General features: G+C 43.4%; 1 protein-coding gene across 8 annotated transcripts in view; it reads left to right on the forward strand.

Annotated features, from left to right (window-relative positions):
* Positions 1-18,448, forward strand: part of WDFY3 (WD repeat and FYVE domain containing 3) — a 462,687-nt gene that overhangs the window by 43,800 nt on the left and 400,439 nt on the right. The window contains exon 2 of one of the 8 annotated variants that reach the window (XM_063919894.1): positions 1,174-1,337. The exons of the other annotated variants lie outside the window; for them this stretch is intronic. The gene's annotated coding sequence lies outside the window, so the exon portion shown is untranslated. The remainder of the gene's footprint in view (positions 1-1,173; positions 1,338-18,448) is intronic. 8 annotated transcript variants of the gene reach the window in all.

Genomic DNA, 18,448 nt, shown 5'->3' on the forward strand with positions numbered 1-18,448 from the left:
CATAGTAAACAGTGTTTTATTATTAAGGATGCTCTATGGAATTCTGATTAGTATTTCAGCTATAGTAGTGTTGCTAGGACAGGTACAAGACTTTTATCGTAAACAGGTACGTTTTTTTTATTTTTTATGTTCTTTTATTTATTTAGTGTGTCCTGTCTGTGTAGCGTTGAAGTAGTAAAACATTTCTGTTTAACATTTTATGTTAGACTCATTGCAACAATGTACGGTATGTTATCGTTTAATCACAGCATGTATAATCAGGCAATTTTAACCAATTTTTTTTTTCTTCCTGACAAACTTCATATTGATCCAGGACACAGTCAAACCTTTTTAATCCTTTTTTATATTTGGTTTCACTTCCAGAAAAAGATGTCACTTCTGATTTTTACTCTGTTTTTTTTTTTTTTTGTAACCATAAAATAAACCTACTCAATGGGGGTAATTCAACTAATGGTGATAAAGGAGATGTGACATTGGGAGGGTGTGTGAATGCCCGCATCTTCACCATTTGCACCCTAAATCTACAATTTGTGTCCCCCGTCCCCCATTCCACAAGTAGCTACATTTTCACTATATAATTTTGATGCAGTGACATTCACTTTTAGGTAGGAACAACATTTAGACTTAATTGTCATTAGTGCCAGTAGGATAAGTTGGCCGCCACTTTGACAGCCAAAGTCAGGTAATCTCTAATAATCGCAAACCACTGGGATCAGTTTAGGGCGGCTTGCTTGGCCTCATCAATATGGAAGTGCAATGGTTGAAAGTCTTGGTTTGTCACATCACCGCGCCCCAGCCTGCGTTCAGATACACCAACCTGATGCAAGTGGGCAGATGTGACGTGGATGTTACTCAAACAGCCACCACGAATAATATTAGATTGTCGCTCTTGCGTTCGCCAGACACTTAACTCACACATGCAAAATCCACAGTTATTGCACACATATGTAGCATAGGCTTTTCTAGGCACGTGAATTAATGGAGCACATAGATAACTCTGATAAACTTTTAAAAAATTTCTTGATAAATATCTCCAGGGTTAAGTTACAAAGAGAAACAATGGTAAATAAGCAAGACACTGTAAAGTCCTGAGTAATATGTGTGCGCTATATAAATAACTGGCAATAAATAAATAATAAAATAATAAGACACACAATTATGAAATATTCACAGGTTGACCTCAAGGAAATAAAAAAGGAAAAAAGTCAGAAAAACCTAAATAATCTTACGCTGAGGTCATCTGAGTGGAGGGAGACCACAGAAAGCAGAAGATGGGATCACTTCCTAATATAAAGCTTCTCCCTAGGGTCAGAGCGTGTCCTGCTTACACAGTAATGGTCTGTATATTCAGATTTCAAAACTTATGAAATAACAATATATTCAAAACTTTATTGATTTATTGATTCATACCAATATAGAGGGCAGATAATGGTTATGATGAAAACAATTTGTCTAATGTAGAAGTGGTTTATATATAGCCAATTTTACACAGTCCCATCTAGCTAGTATGCAAAGCAGACTATCCTGGCGGCCGCTCTACAATGTGCAGAACATACTAGTGATTGCTGAATTATGCAGAAAGCATCCAGTTGACTGGCTGTAAAATACACTGAAGCTCCTTGTGGCCAGTGCACAGAACCACGTATTGGCCGGCTATGCAATGCACAGGGCCACCATATTGGCTGTATATATGATGCATAAAGTCACCATACTGGCCTGCTATATGATGGCAATTCTCCCATATTGCCAGGCATATGTGATGCACAAAGCCACCGTGTAGCAAACATTCTTATACTCCCTATTTAATATACATTGCATACTAGGGGCTACTAGAGTAGAGCGACAGCTCTGAGGCTGGTGGTGATCTCATTGCTATTATAACCAAGCAACCTCTAGTCTAGTGATTGTGCACTGGGAGTAACAGAATAAAAATGGGGTATTACATGCAGTATGTGTAAATAGCAGGTCTGCCATTCCCATTACTCTGTGATAGTGCTCTTTAAAGATTGGAGCATTCATACATATGCTTGCATAACTCTGCAGCCTTTTGATTGCTAATTGACAGAAAGCACAGCTTGCGATTTATACCTAGCAGAGCCACAAAATGTTAATGCTTGCAGTAATAACCTGGTGGATGCTATTGGGCTGAAATGAAGAGGCAAATTGGCACTTCTGAAAGCAAGGCTTTCTATATGAAGTATCAGAATGGAGAAGGGGCGGAAGATAGTCTGAAACTGGGACATTGTGTAATTTTCCAAAAGTGCAGATTTCACCCATAGGATTGTCACATTAGCTCATGCAGCCTTTATAATCAAATTATAGAAATAAAATGATTTTGGCAATAAAGACAGATATGGTAGTCGCCGTATTGTACATTGGCCTCACTGTTGTAATCCCGCAGGCACTTTATTTCTGGGCTCTTGATGCTTCTCATTAATCAGGATGCACTGTGTGTATTAAAAAAAAAACAAAAAAACCCAACTCTCCTGAATTCATGCATTTTGACAGCTCCTGGAGTGCTTGCAAATGAAACATGTACTTTTTTCATGCTCTGATTGACTCCCTCTTCCTTTTAGACACACACAAATACATTTTTGCTTTGTGATTGATGAGCTTTGAAGGTGAGAACAGCAAGGTGTAAGAGCTACCACCGAGCAATTTGAATTTATGTACAAATTCTTAATTGCTGCAACAACATAAAAAGCCCACTTTTGCCAATCATAGCTTAATCTGAATAAAAGTAAATAAAAAGCAGAGGTAATAATTTTTAAGGTACACTGGGTTCTGGTAGTAACAGAATTTTCAGACCTGTATCTAGTCTTAAAGATAAATATCAATAATGGCTTGCTTGTCTGTGATGCTTGTGACACTTTATGAAAATGGGTTATAGAAATTATCATACATTTGTAGTGACCTGTTGCAAATACTCCCTACCCCCCCCCCAGGCTTGGTTTTCTATTCCCAGATATGTATGCCTGTGAATGACACATAGGGGTCAATTCAATCAGACGTGAGTTGGGTCCAGCAAGCCGCTGCGATTTCTATTTGCAATTTAATTCCAAACTTTCATTTGTTTTATGCAGGAAACGCATGATGTTTTTTTTAAGGTAAAAATGGCAGGACCTCTGGTTCACCCCTCCCACTGAATACTGTGCGTTTGGCCGGGGGTTAAATAGCATAATTTGTCCAGAAAAAACATGTCAGATTTCAGGTGAATTCCTCTAAAAAAAAAAACTCAATGTGTTAAATGATGTGGGGCAGTTAGGTGAGGGTGTGGTATTGATGGGAAAATGGTTTCTGAACTTGCAAATGAGTACAAATGTTTTTAGTTTTTTTTTCCCTTTCTTTACAAAACAACATTAAAACACTTAAATCACCACAAACTGCTAGAAAAACTGTAATTTGATGAAAAAACCTTTTAAAGCACCTTCAGCACTTGTTTTATGGCCACTAAAAACCTTCTATATGGTCCTGCCATCTCGTTTGTGGCTTTTTAGGTGTCCAAACAATTTTTTTACGCATGTCTCTCAGGTCGTATTTTTGTACTAAAGTCGCATAATCTCGCTCTGGATCCGCGCAATGTATGAGCGTTTCATAAATCGAACATGGTTTTTGCAAACTCGCCCCTAATTTGATTGACCCCATAATTTGAACTGTAGTTTTGTGCCCTGTGTACCAAACCGTTAGAGAACAGGCACATTCTAGTTTGAAACTGAGAAGGAGAGCTATGGTTAATAAAATGGGACTTATATGACCTTTTAATGGGTGGTATGCTTTTTTTTTTCTCTCTACATGCTAATTTCATCCAGTATTTAAGGAACTCTTTAAATGACTGAATATGTTACAATTAAAAAGAGGAAATCCATATCAGATGATTTGTTTGTTGTTGCTACGTACCACCTCTTATATTGTAACAGAGGGCTTCAAAAATGAACAGATCTGTATGGGAACTAAAGCATACAGTACAGGTTGAGTCTCCCTTATCTAAAATGCTTGGGACCAGAGGTATTTTGGATATGGGATTTTTCCGTATTTCTCTATCGTCCTAGTGGATGCTGGGGTTCCTGAAAGGACCATGGGGAATAGCGGCTCCGCAGGAGACAGGGCACAAAAAGTAAAGCTTTAGGATCAGGTGGTGTGCACTGGCTCCTCCCCCTATGACCCTCCTCCAAGCCTCAGTTAGATTTTTGTGCCCGGCCGAGAAGGGTGCAATCTAGGTGGCTCTCCTAAAGAGCTGCTTAGAAAAGTTTAGCTTAGGTTTTTTATTTTACAGTGAGTCCTGCTGGCAACAGGATCACTGCAACGAGGGACTTAGGGGAGAAGAAGTGAACTCACCTGCGTGCAGGATGGATTGGCTTCTTTGGCTACTGGACATTAGCTCCAGAGGGACGATCACAGGTACAGCCTGGATGGTCACCGGAGCCTCGCCGCCGGCCCCCTTGCAGATGCTGAAACAAGAAGAAGGTCCAGAATCGGCGGCATGAAGACTCCTCAGTCTTCTTAAGGTAGCGCACAGCACTGCAGCTGTGCGCCATTTCCTCTCAGCACACTTCACACGGCAGTCACTGAGGGTGCAGGGCGCTGGGAGGGGGGCGCCCTGGGAGGCAATGAAAACCTATTTTTGGCTAAAAATACCTCACATATAGCCTCCGGGGGCTATATGGAGATATTTAACCCCTGCCAGAATCCGTTAAGAGCGGGAGACGAGGCCGCCGAAAAAGGGGCGGGGCCTATCTCCTCAGCACACAGCGCCATTTTCCCTCACAGAAAGGCTGGAGGGAAGGCTCCCAGGCTCTCCCCTGCACTGCACTACAGAAACAGGGTTAAAACAGAGAGGGGGGGCACTAATTTGGCGTTAGAAATATATAAAAAAGATGCTATAAGGGAAAACACTTATATAAGGTTGTCCCTATATAATTATAGCGTTTTTGGTGTGTGCTGGCAAACTCTCCCTCTGTCTCTCCAAAGGGCTAGTAGGTCCTGTCCTCTATCAGAGCATTCCCTGTGTGTGTGCTGTGTGTCGGTACGTGTGTGTCGACATGTATGAGGACGATGTTGGTGAGGAGGCGGATAAATTGCCTGTAATGGTGATGTCACTCTCTAGGGAGTCGACACCGGAATGGATGGCTTATTTAGGGAATTACGTGATAATGTCAACACGCGGCAAGGTCGGTTGACGACATGAGACGGCCGACAAACAATTAGTACCGGTCCAGACGTCTCAAAAACACCGTCAGGGGCTTTAAAACGCCCGTTTACTTTAGTCGGTCGACACAGACACAGACAGGGACACTGAATCCAGTGTCGACGGTGAATAAACAAACGTATTCCTTATTAGGGCCACACGTTAAGGGCAATGAAGGAGGTGTTACATATTTCTGATACTACAAGTACCACAAAAGAGGGTATTATGTGGGATGTGAAAAAACTACCGTAGTTTTTCCTGAATCAGATAAATTAAATGAAGTGTGTGATGATGCGTGGGTTCCCCCCGATAGAAAATATGGGCGGTATACCCTTTCCCGCCAGAAGTTAGGGCGCGTTGGGAAACACCCCTTAGGGTGGATAAGGCGCTCACACGCTTATCAGAACAAGTGGCGGTACCGTCTATAGATAGGGCCGTCCTCAAGGAGCCAGCTGACAGGAGGCTGGAAAATATCATAAAAAGTATATACACACATACTGGTGTTATACTGCGACCAGCGATCGCCTCAGCCTGGATGTGCAGAGCTGGGGTGGCTTGGTCGGATTCCCTGACTAAAAATATTGATACCCTTGACAGGGACAGTATTTTATTGACTATAGAGCATTTAAAGGATGCATTTCTATATATGCGAGATGCACAGAGGGATATTTGCACTCTGGCATCAAGAGTAAGTGCGATGTCCATATCTGCCAGAAGATGTTTATGGACACGACAGTGGTCAGGTGATGCAGATTCCAAACGGCACAAAGGTGTATTGCCGTATAAAGGAAGAGGAGTTATTTGGGGTCGGTCCATCGGACCTGGTGGCCACGGCAACTGCTGGAAAATCCACCGTTTTTACCCTAAGTCACATCTCTGCAGAAAAAGACACCGTCTTTTCAGCCTCAGTCCTTTCGTCCCTATAAGAGTCATATCTGCCCAGGGATAGAGGAAAGGGAAGAAGACTGCAGCAGGCAGCCCATTCCCAGGAACAGAAGCGTTCCACCGCTTCTGCCAAGCTCTCAGCAGGACGCTGAGACCGTTCAGGACCCCTGGATCCTACAAGTAGTATCCCAGGGGTACAGATTGGAATGTCGAGACGTTTCCCCTGCGCAGGCTCCTGAAGTCTGGTTTACCAAGGTCTCCCTCCGACAAGGAGGCAGTATGGGAAACAATTCACGAGCTGTATTCCCAGCAGGTGATAATTAAATTACCCCTCCTACAACAAGAAAAGGGGTATTATTCCACACTATATTGTGGTACTGAAGCCAGAAGGCTAGGTGAGACCTATTCTAAATCTAAAAAAATTTGAACACTTACAAAGGTTCAAATCAAGATGGAGTCACTCAGAGCAGTGATAACGAACCGGGAAGAAGGGGACTATATGGTGTCCCGAGACATCAGGGATGCTTACCTCCATGTCCCAAATTTGCCCTTATCACTAAGGGTACCTCAGGTTCGTGGTACAGAACTGTCACTATCAGTTTCAGACGCTGCCGTTTGGATTGTCCACGGCACCCCGGGTCTTTACCAAGGTAATGGCCGAAATGATGGTTCTTCTTCGAAGAAAAGGCGTCTTAATTATCCCTTACTTGGACGATCTCCTGATAAGGGCAAAGTCCAGGGAACAGTTGGAGGTCGGAGTAGCACTATCTCGGATACTGTTACAACAGCAGGGGTGGATTCTAAATATTCCAAATTCGCAGCTGATCCCGACAACAAGTCTCCTGTGCTTAGGGATGATTCTGGACACAGTCCAGAAAAAGGTGTTTCTCCCGGAAGAGAAAGCCAGGGAGTTATCCGAGCTAGTCAGGAACCTCCTAAAATCAGTGCATCATTGCACAAGGGCCATGGTAAAAAAATGGTGACTTCCTTCGAAGCAATTCCAGTCGGCAGATTTCATGCAAGAACTTTTCAGTGGGATCTGCTGGACAAATGGTCCGGATCGCATCTTCAGATGCATCAGCGGATAACCCTATATCCAAGGACAAGGGTGTCTCTCCTGTGGTGGTTACAGAGTGCTCATCTTCTAGAGGGCCGCAGATTCGGCATTCAGTTTTGGATGTTGGTGACCACGGAGGCCAGCCCGAGAGGCTGGGGAGCAGTCACACAAGGAAAAAATTTCCAGGGAGTGTGATCAAGTCTGGAGACTTTTCTCCACATAAATATAGCTAAGGGTAAATTTATAATGCTCTACGATTAGCAAGACCTCTGCTTCAAGGTCAGCCGGTATTGATCCAGTGGGATAAAACATCACGGCAGTCGCCCACGTAAATAGACAGGGCGGCACAAGAAGCAGGAGGGCAGTGGCAAAAACTGCAAGGACTTTTCGCTGGGCGGAAAATCATGTGATAGCACTGTCAGCAGTGTTTCATTCCGGGAATGGAAACTGGGAAGCAGACTTCCTCAGTAGGCACGACCTCCACCCGGCAGAGTGGGAACTTCATGGGGAAGTTTTCCACATGATTGTAAACCGTTGGGAAATACCAAAGGTGGACATGATGGCGTCCCGTCTGAACAAAAAACGGGACAGGTATTGCGCCAGGTTAAGAGACCCTCAGGCAATAGCTGTGGACGTTCTGGTAACACCGTGGGTGTACCAGTCGGTGTATGTGTTCCATCCTCTGCTTTTCATACCTAAGGTACTGAGAATTATAAGACGTAGAGGAGTAAGAACTATACTCATGGCTCCGGATTGGCCAAGAAGGACTTGGTACCCGGAACTTCAAGAGATGCTCACAGAGGACTTATGGCCTCTGCCGCTAAGAAGGGACTTGTTTCAGCAAGTACCATGTCTGTTCCAAGACTTACCGCAGCTGCGTTTGACGGCATGGCGGTGGAACGCCGGATCCTAAGGGAAAAGGCATTCAGGAAGAGGTCATTCCTACCCTGGTCAAAGCCAGAAAGGAGGTGACCGCACAACATTATCACCACATGTGGCGAAAATATGTTGCGTGGTGTGAGGCCAGGAAGGCCCCACGAAGAAATTTCAACTCGGTCGATTCCTGCATTTCCTGCAAACAGGGGTGTCTATGGGCCTCAAATTGGGGTCCATTAAGGTTCAAATTTCGGCCCTGTCGATTTTTCTTCCAGAAAGAATTGGCTTCAGTTCCTGAAGTCCAGAAGTTTGTCAAGGGAGTATTGCATATACAACCCCCTTTTGTGCCTCCAGTGGCACTGTGGGATCTCAACGTAGTTCTGGGATTCCTCAAAACACATTGGTTTAAAACCAGTCAAATCTGTGGATTTGAAGCATCTCACATGAAAAGTGAACATGCTCTTGGACCTGGCCTGGACCAGGCGAGTGTAAAATTGGTGTTTTTTTTCTCAAAAAAGCCCATATCTGTTTGTCCATTCGGACAGGGCAGAGCTGCGGACTCGTCCCCAGTTCTCTCCCTAAGGTGGTGTCAGTGTTTCACCTGAACCAGCTTATTGTGGTGTCTTGCGCCTACTAGGGACTTGGAGGACTCCAAGTTGCTAGATGTGGTCAGGGCCCTGAAAATATAGGTTCCAGGACGGCTGGAGTCAGGAAAACTGACTTGCTGTTATCCTGTATGCACCCAACAAACTGGGTGCTCTTGCTTCTAAGCAGACTTTTGCTAGTTGGATGTGTAATACAATTCAGCTTGCACATTCTGTGGCAGGCCTGCCACAGCCAAAATATGTAAATGCCCATTCCACAAGGAAGGTGGGCTCATCTTGGGCGGCTGCCCGAGGGGTCTCGGCTTTACAACTTTGCCGAGCGGCTATTTAGTCAGGGGCAAACACGTTTGTAAACTCCTACAAATTTGATAACCTGGCTAAGGAGGACCTGGAGTTCTCTCATTCGGTGCTGCAGAGTCATCCACACTCTCCCGCCCGTTTGGGAGCTTTGGTATAATCCCCATGGTCCTTTCAGGAACCCCAGCATCCACTAGGACGATAGAGAAAATAAGAATTTACTTACCGATAATTCTATTTCTCGGAGTCCGTAGTGGATGCTGGGCGCCCATCCCAAGTGCGGATTATCTGCAATACTTGTACATAGTTACAAAAATCGGGTAATTATTGTTGTGAGCCATCTTTCAGAGGCTCCGCTGTTATCATACTGTTAACTGGGTTCAGATCACAGGTTGTACAGTGTGATTGGTGTGGCTGGTATGAGTCTTACCCGGGATTCATAAATCCTTCCTTATTGTGTACGCTCGTCCGGGCACAGTATCCTAACTGAGGCTTGGAGGAGGGTCATAGGGGGAGGAGCCAGTGCACACCACCTGATCCTAAAGCTTTACTTTTTGTGCCCTGTCTCCTGCGGAGCCGCTATTCCCCATGGTCCTTTCAGGAACCCCAGCATCCACTACGGACTCCGAGAAATAGAATTATCGGTAAGTAAATTCTTATTTTTTGAATAATTGTATACCATAATGAGATATCATGGTGATGGGACCTAAATCTAAGCACAGAATGCTTTTATGTTACATATACACCTTATACACACAGCCTGAAGGTCATTTTAGCCAATATTTTTTATAACTTTGTGCATTAAACAAAGTGTGTGTACATTCACACAATTCAGTTATGTTTCATATACACCTTATACACACAGCCTGAAGGTCATTTAATACAATATTTTTAATAACTTTGTGTATTAAACAAAGTTTGTTTACATTGAGCCATCAGAAAACAAAGGTTTCACTATCTCAATCTCACTCAAAAAAGTTTGTATTTCGGAATATTCCGTATTTCGGAATATTTGGATATGTGATACTCAACCTGTATCACCAAGAAGAAAGTTACTTTTTCTCTCTTTAATTATGTAGTAAAAGAAACATAAATGTACTAATAATTCTCTCCGTTGACTCATCCTTTCTCTGCTGTTTAGTCACTGGTCTCATCATTCTTCTGTTACCTACAGTAGATCACTGGTGTACATTGGGGTGGATAGACTTAAGAGCAACAACTCGGCTAGCATATAACGAGCTAGTAGCTGGATACTATTATGACAAATACATTTTGATTGTATTTAACTTTTTTTATTTTTTTCATTCGGTTTCCAATAATAATGTTTCGTAGAAAAAAATGTATGCCAGTATTTCCTGACATAACAAAATTTAAAGATACAGTAATTTCACATGTATTCTCAGTTGAAAAATGATTACACAGTAATAACGCCTCCAATAGCAATACCACTTTCCACACAATAATACTTTGGCATTGGAAATCTATTTCTGTAATAAAAATAAAAATAAAAAATAACCAAGAGAACAAAAAAGACCTGTTGGGAATTATGGACAAGATTAAAAAAAAAAAAAGAAGTTTTAAACAAATTGCAAACATCTAAGGTGCAAAGTGAACAGTGGATTCTGGTAGGAACAGATTCACAGAACCGTACACTCACTTGTCAGAAAAACTGAGACAGCAGCTTCCATTCCAAGCACATGCCACCACACACCCGCCTTTTGGAGTACTATATCTAGGCATATATCTCTGCAATCTGCCTATCCTCTATGTAGGAGATATAGATATATAGATGTGCAGTGAGATAAAGTGCTCAGGAGGCACTGGCTAGCACCAGAGCCAGATTTACACACAATATATGAGCCCAAGGGTTCATGTGGGCATTATACACAGGTGCAGCTGTATATACTGCTGGAAATTTGGTCAGTATTGATCAGAGATGTTTGGAAAAGGAACTGCCTCACCTGCCATAGAGTTTTGACTATAAAAATGAGTCGAATAATTCAAATAAATTATTTTTATACATTCGTTGTATTTTTCATACACTTTATATAGTAAAAGCTTAACCGCTCTAGCTTACTGTATATGTTAATATGACAGGAAAGGCACTGCCTCACCTCACTGCACGTCATATATATCTCTATCCATGTTTATAATACTTTTGTTGTTTATGGACCTGATGCAGAGTTGAAGGTAGCTCATACTATATGTGCACGGGAAACTTTCTTGTAGGTCTAGTTGTACACATTTTGTGCCCGCACCGTTGCTTATGCGTATCTGGATATTTCGTAGCTATCTATAATCAGGGCACACTTGCACCAGCCTATATTTCTGCAAAAGCTTTACCATAAAATACTGTAAATATCTTTACTCCTTTAGCCGTGCACATAACTGTTAGATGTACACACTCACATAGGGATTGCTTTGACCTCTTTATTTCACACACTAATTACACGGTCAATATGTACAAGGACACAAGCAAAGGCATCGTTTCCACTCTTCAGATGCAGCACAGATGTGCTTTCCAATGCATTTACACCACACAGCAGCAATAAATCTTCTGAAAATCTCTATGCCCTTGACTTCACCTTGCGATGCATTTATTGTAAAAGTCCCCTCCAAGCATTGCTGCAAAGTGAAATGTGTCATCTAAGCTCTGTACAATGGAATTCAATAGAGCTCCTTGTTATGCAGTCCCTTTCCTCATACATACACTTTCATTGCTTATCTGTCTTTCTTTTACTGTCATAGTGTGTAAAACAGAGAGTGACATTGTGGTCTGATGTGTTTTTGTGTATTTTCAAATAAAGGATTGGCTATTTCAGTACCTGCTCCCCTGTGTGTTTATCTTTGCAGATGAAATCTGCCTTCTCTCCAGTGGTTTATAGTAGGGAGTTATTGAGAAACCATGCCAACTGCCTGGCACTGTCTCTAAGATTGTGTGTGCAGGCTTGGACTGGCTCACAGTGGTACAGGGGAAACCACCGGTGGGCCCTACTGCCTGGGGGCCCACCTCCTGCTCTAAGGGTCAGGTTCTAGACTGTGCACTTGAATTTACATATGTTACCTTATACTGGACTATGGTGTATTTTCTACAGTGCATTGCTGTTATCTGTTATTAATCTGGTGCATTATAATGCATGCAGCAGCTGAATTTACTGTATATATTTATGAAGGGGCCCAGACGTTGCACTCTCTCTAATGGTTAGTCAAATCAATGAGGTGGCAGGCCACACCCCCTCAGTAGACTGGCCACACCCCTAAGCATGGGCCTCTACCACTGCATTCCCCCGGTGGGCCATACATGCCCCAGTCCGACACTGTGTGTGTGTGTCTGTCCATGTATATTTAGAGTTTCATGAAAACATCCCTGTGTAGAGAGAGATTGTGGTTCTGCTGCATTTGCTGGAATAGTTGACCTACTATTATGTATTTTTATAAGTTTAATTGATCTGTCACCATAATATTTAAATATACAATTATATAGTTCCTCTGATGTAGAGCTGTATTCATGGTTCCTTTTAGTGATGGCAAGTATGCCAGACCATTGTTATTCTGCAGCTCTTATTGTGGACCGTAGTGTTTTACGCTAATTTATGGTTTCCTAAAGAATCTGAATCCAACTGCTAACAATTGCCTACTAAGGACCACATGTGCCAGGGGCTGAAAATAATCAAGGGCCTATTGTGGGAAGTGCTGTGTAGGTGTGGCCAATACTATATGGGCCTTTACTACCTCTACACGATCAGCTCGTGTCTCCCTAAATTCATAAAATAGAAAAAAAATGCATAATTTTGTTATGAATATAGAAATACAATTTTAAAACCTTATGATTTATGGTTGACCATGTGGCTAGCTGGATGGCTGACCACATCATGCTGACAGGGTAATGGGCCTATATTTATTTATTTATTTATTTATTTGGAGGCCTGGAGCTATAGGGGTATATTCAATTGCGGGTGAATTCGACCGTTTTTGGATTCAACACAATTCGACAGGTGAAACTCTCTACCTGGGACCAGAATTTGACATAATCAACAAATAACGGATTCGACAGTCCCCCTGTCGAAAAACGGACCAGTTGACGAATAGTGGGCGGCCTGGATTCGACTTCATGGACATCACAAAAGTGTTGAATAAATCCTGAAAAAAATTGCGTGGGGTCCCCCCTCCTAAGCATAACCAGCCTCGGGCTCTTTGAGCCGGTCCTGGTTGCAAAAATACAGGGAAAAAATTGACAGGGGTTCCCCCATATTTTAACAACCAGCACCGGGCTCTGCGCATGGTCCTGGTGCAAAAAATACAGGGGATAAAACACGTAGGGTTCCCCCGTATTTGTAACACCAGCACCGGGCTCCACTAGTCAGAGAGATAATGCCACAGCCGGGGGACACGTTTATATAGGTCCCAGCGGCCCTGGCATTAAATCACCAACTAGTCACCCCTGGCCGGGGTACCCTGGAGGAGTGGGGAACCTTTAAATCCAGCCACCCAAGGGCCAGGGGTGAAGCCCGAGGCTGCCCCCCCCCCCATCCAAGGGCGGCGGATGGGGGGGCTGATAGCCTTTTGTGACCAAAAAAGAATATGGTTTTTTGTAGGAGAACCACAAGTCCCAGCAAGCCTCCCCCGCAAGCCGGTACTTGGAGAACCACAAGTACCAGCATGCGGGGGGGGGGAAACGGTCCCGCTGGTACCTGTAGTTCTACTAAAAAAAATACCCAACAAAAAACACCACACACACCGTGAAAGTACAACTTTATTACATACATGCACACCTACATACACACATACTTACCTATGTTGACACGAAGCAGTCGGTCCTCTTCTCCAGTAGAATCCAGGGGTACCTGTAAATAAATAAAATTATACTCGCAACAATCCAGTGTAGATCGGTCCTCTTCTTTAAGTTTGTAATCCAAGGACTTTGTAAAATAAAAAAAATAAAAACCCAATCCCCGCACTGAAAGGGGTCCCATGTTTACACATGGGACCCCTTTCCCCGACTGGCGGGACCCCCCGTGACTGCTGTCAAAGAGGGTCCCTTCAGCCAATCAGGGAGCGCCACGTCATGGCACTCTCCTGATTGGTCGTGCGCGCCTGAACTGTCAGTCAGGCGGCGCACTGGAGATACAATGGAGCGCATAGGCGCTTCACTGTATCCAATGGTGGGAACTTTGCGGTCTGCGGTAAACTGCGAGGTTAAGTGGGGACAACTACAAGAGTGACCCCACTTAACCTTGCGGTCTACCGCAGACCGCAAAGTTCCCACCATTGGATACAATGGTTTCCCCCGTATTTTTCCCCCGTATTTTTACAACCAGGACTGGCTCAAAGAGCCCAAGGCTGGTTATGCTTAGGAGGGGGGACCCCGCGCAACTTTTTTCAGGATTTTTTACACTTTCAACACCCCTTCCAACTGAAAAACATGCACTGATCTCTCCATATTATTGTAGTCAGTAAAAGAAAAAAAAAAATCTTTTAAAAAATCGATGAAACAATACTTGTGGCTCATAAATAGACAAACCAAGTAGATAATCCCTTCAAATATAAATAGATATGCTGTTAGCAATCAAAAAAAGCACCAAAAAATACGTGGTATTCAAAATTTTTATTAGATCTCGACAGAAAAATGAGGCGGAATGAAAGTGACGAAATAACTGTCGAAAGGCACTGTTGTCGAATCGACATTCTTCAATTGAATATACTTTTGTCGAAAAGCCGCATTTTTAACATTGCAGACATGTCGAATTGCAAAAAAGTCGATTTGCAAAAAGTCGAAAATGAAATGGCAGGTTTTTTTGTCAAAGTACTGTATTGAATTGTCAAATCAAATTCGACAGGTTTTTTGTGTCGAAAATGACCCGTTTTTCGACAATTTCGGTATTTCGACCGCAATTGAGTATACCCCATAGTCCTATCCACCCCGTTGCTAATCTTTCACTGAGAAAGTTCTTTAATCGTATTCATCGATTACATTCCTATTACAATGCGAGCATGGCTGTACTGTAATAGATGTGTATGACAAAATCAGTGGCAGGGAGTGATCTCATTGCACAGTATGGCCAGAGTCCTAGGTAAGGAATTAATTAGTATTTTTTTTTCTGGTGCTGTTACAGCATGCATACTTGAATATTTTATGATTACCTTCCATGCGAAAGATTGTCAATTATTTGAAAAAAAATAAAAATAAAAAAATCAGTGTGTTTGTAACATTTTTTTTTCTTTTTATATATTAATTGTGCTGGAAAACATTTGGTTGCTATCCTGTACATTGTGATAGCATCATATAAACTTTAGCTTATTACTGGCATGTCTGATCAAATGTGTGCAATATTGGTAAAATTAGAAGCATCCAGTGATTTTAGGAGGTGAAGTAAAACTTCTATTAAGATATTTAAATCTGTCATAAGTAATAAAGTTTTCATTTGCTAATACTCTGAAATCCTTTTATAGCAATGGTGACCTCTTTCCACTCAAGATTTAGTATAATGTGCTTTTTTGAATTATCCTTGTACTTAATATGTATCCAGTACTAGAAGATTATGCATTACAATGATAATTGGCATATTGGATAAAATGTGCAGTTTAATTGCATTACTGTTGAATATGGACTTTGTCTTCCAGTCAAATGTGTATAGTCATTTACCCATAATATTCTAATACAATGTGTATTCACTGAATGGATGTGTGTACAAAAGAAAAATAAGAATTTACTTACCGATAATTCTATTTCTCGGAGTCCGTAGTGGATGCTGGGGTTCCTGAAAGGACCATGGGGAATAGCGGCTCCGCAGGAGACAGGGCACAAAAAGTAAAGCTTTAGGATCAGGTGGTGTGCACTGGCTCCTCCCCCTATGACCCTCCTCCAAGCCTCAGTTAGGATACTGTGCCCGGACGAGCGTACACAATAAGGAAGGATTTTGAATCCCGGGTAAGACTCATACCAGCCACACCAATCACACTGTACAACCTGTGATCTGAACCCAGTTAACAGTATGATAACAGCGGAGCCTCTGAAAAGATGGCTCACAACAATAATAACCCGATTTTTGTAACTATGTACAAGTATTGCAGATAATCCGCACTTGGGATGGGCGCCCAGCATCCACTACGGACTCCGAGAAATAGAATTATCGGTAAGTAAATTCTTATTTTCTCTATCGTCCTAGTGGATGCTGGGGTTCCTGAAAGGACCATGGGGATAATACCAAAGCTCCCAAACGGGCGGGAGAGTGCGGATGACTCTGCAGCACCGAATGAGAGAACTCCAGGTCCTCCTTAGCCAGGGTATCAAATTTGTAGGATTTTACCAACGTGTTTGCCCCTGACTAAATAGCCGCTCGGCAAAGTTGTAAAGCCGAGACCCCTCGGGCAGCCGCCCAAGATAAGCCCACCTTCCTTGTGGAATGGGCATTTACATATTTTGGCTGTGGCAGGCCTGCCACAGAATGTGCAAGCTGAATTGTATTACACATCCAACTAGCAATAGTCTGCTTAGAAGCAAGAGCACCCAGTTTGTTGGGTGCATACAGGATAACAGCAAGTCAGTTTTCCTGACTCCAGCCGTCCTGGAACCTATATTTACAGGGCCCTGACAACATCTAGCAACCTGGAGTCCTCCAAGTCCCTAGTAGGCGCAAGGCACCAAAATAAGCTGGTTCAGGTGAAACACTGACACCACCTTAGGGAGAGAACTGGGGACGAGTCCGCAGCTCTGCCCTGTCCAAATGGACAACCAGATATGGGCTTTTTTGAGAAAAAAACCACCAATTTGACACTCGCCTGGTCCAGGCCAGGGCCAAGAGCATGGTCACTTTTCATGTGAGATGCTTCAAATCCACAGATTTGACTGGTTTTAAACCAATGTGATTTGAGGAATCCCAGAACTACGTTGAGATCCCACAGTGCCACTGGAGGCACAAAAGGGGGTTGTATATGCAATACTCCCTTGACAAGCTTCTGGACTTCAGGAACTGAATCCACTTCTTTCTGGAAGAAAATCGACAGGGCCGAAATTTGAACCTTAATGGACCCCAATTTGAGGCCCATAGACACTCCTGTTTGCAGGAAATGCAGGAATCGACCGAGTTGAAATTTCTTCGTGGGGCCTTTCTGGCCTCACACCACGCAACATATTTTTGCCACATGTGGTGATAATGTTGTGCGGACACCTCCTTTCTGGCTTTGACCAGGGTAGGAATGACCTCTTCCGGAATGCCTTTTTCCCTTAGGATCCGGCGTTCCACCGCCATGCCGTCAAACGCAGCTGCGGTAAGTCTTGGAACAGACATGGTACTTGCTGAAACAAGTCCCTTCTTAGCGGCAGAGGCCATAAGTCCTCTGTGAGCATCTCTTGAAGTTCCGGGTACCAAGTCCTTCTTGGCCAATCCGGAGCCATGAGTATAGTTCTTACTCCTCTACGTCTTATAAGTCTCAGTACCTTAGGTATGAGAAGCAGAGGATGGAACACATACACCGACTGGTACATCCATGGTGTTACCAGAACGTCCACAGCTATTGCCTGAGGGTCTCTTAACCTGGCGCAATACCTGTCCCGTTTTTTGTTCAGACGGGACGCCATCATGTCCACCTTTGGTATTTCCCAACGGTTTACAATCATGTGGAAAACTTCCCGATGAAGTTTCCATTCTGCCGGGTGGAGGTCGTGCCTGCTGAGGAAGTCTGCTTCCCAGTTTCCATTCCCGGAATGAAACACTGCTGACAGTGCTATCACATGATTTTCCGCCCAGCGAAAAGTCCTTGCAGTTTTTGCCATTGCCCTCCTGCTTCTTGTGCCGCCCTGTCTATTTACGTGGGCGACTGCCGTGATGTTTTTCCCACTGGATCAATACCGGCTGACCTTGAAGCAGAGGTCTTGCTAAGCTTAGAGTATTATAAATTTACCCTTAGCTCCAGTATATTTATGTGGAGAAAAGTCTCCAGACTTGATCACACTCCCTGGAAATTTTTTCCTTGTGTGACTGCTCCCCAGCCTCTCGGGCTGGCCTCCGTGGTCACCAGCATCCAATCCTGAATGCCGAATCTGCGGCCCTCTAGAAGATGAGCACTCTGTAACCACCACAGGAGAGACACCCTTGTCCTTGGATAGAGGGTTATCCGCTGATGCATCTGAAGATGCGATCCGGACCATTTGTCCAGCAGATCCCACTGAAAAATTCTTGCGTGAAATCTGCCGAATGGAATTGCTTCGTAGGAAGTCACCATCTTTACCAGGACCCTTGTGCAATGATGCACTGATTTTAGGAGGTTCCTGACTAGCTCGGATAACTCCCTGGCTTTCTCTTCCGGGAGAAACACCTTTTTCTGGACTGTGTCCAGAATCATCCCTAGGCACAGCAGACTTGTCGTCGGGATCAGCTGCGATTTTGGAATATTTAGAATCCACCCGTGCTGTTGTAGCAGTATCCGAGATAGTGCTACTCCGACCTCCAACTGTTCCCTGGACTTTGCCCTTATCAGGAGATCGTCCAAGTAAGGGATAATTAAGACGCCTTTTCTTCGAAGAAGAATCATCATTTCGGCCAT

The sequence above is a fragment of the Pseudophryne corroboree genome, chromosome 1 (assembly GCF_028390025.1).
Source record: "Pseudophryne corroboree isolate aPseCor3 chromosome 1, aPseCor3.hap2, whole genome shotgun sequence".
NCBI lineage: Eukaryota > Metazoa > Chordata > Amphibia > Anura > Myobatrachidae > Pseudophryne > Pseudophryne corroboree.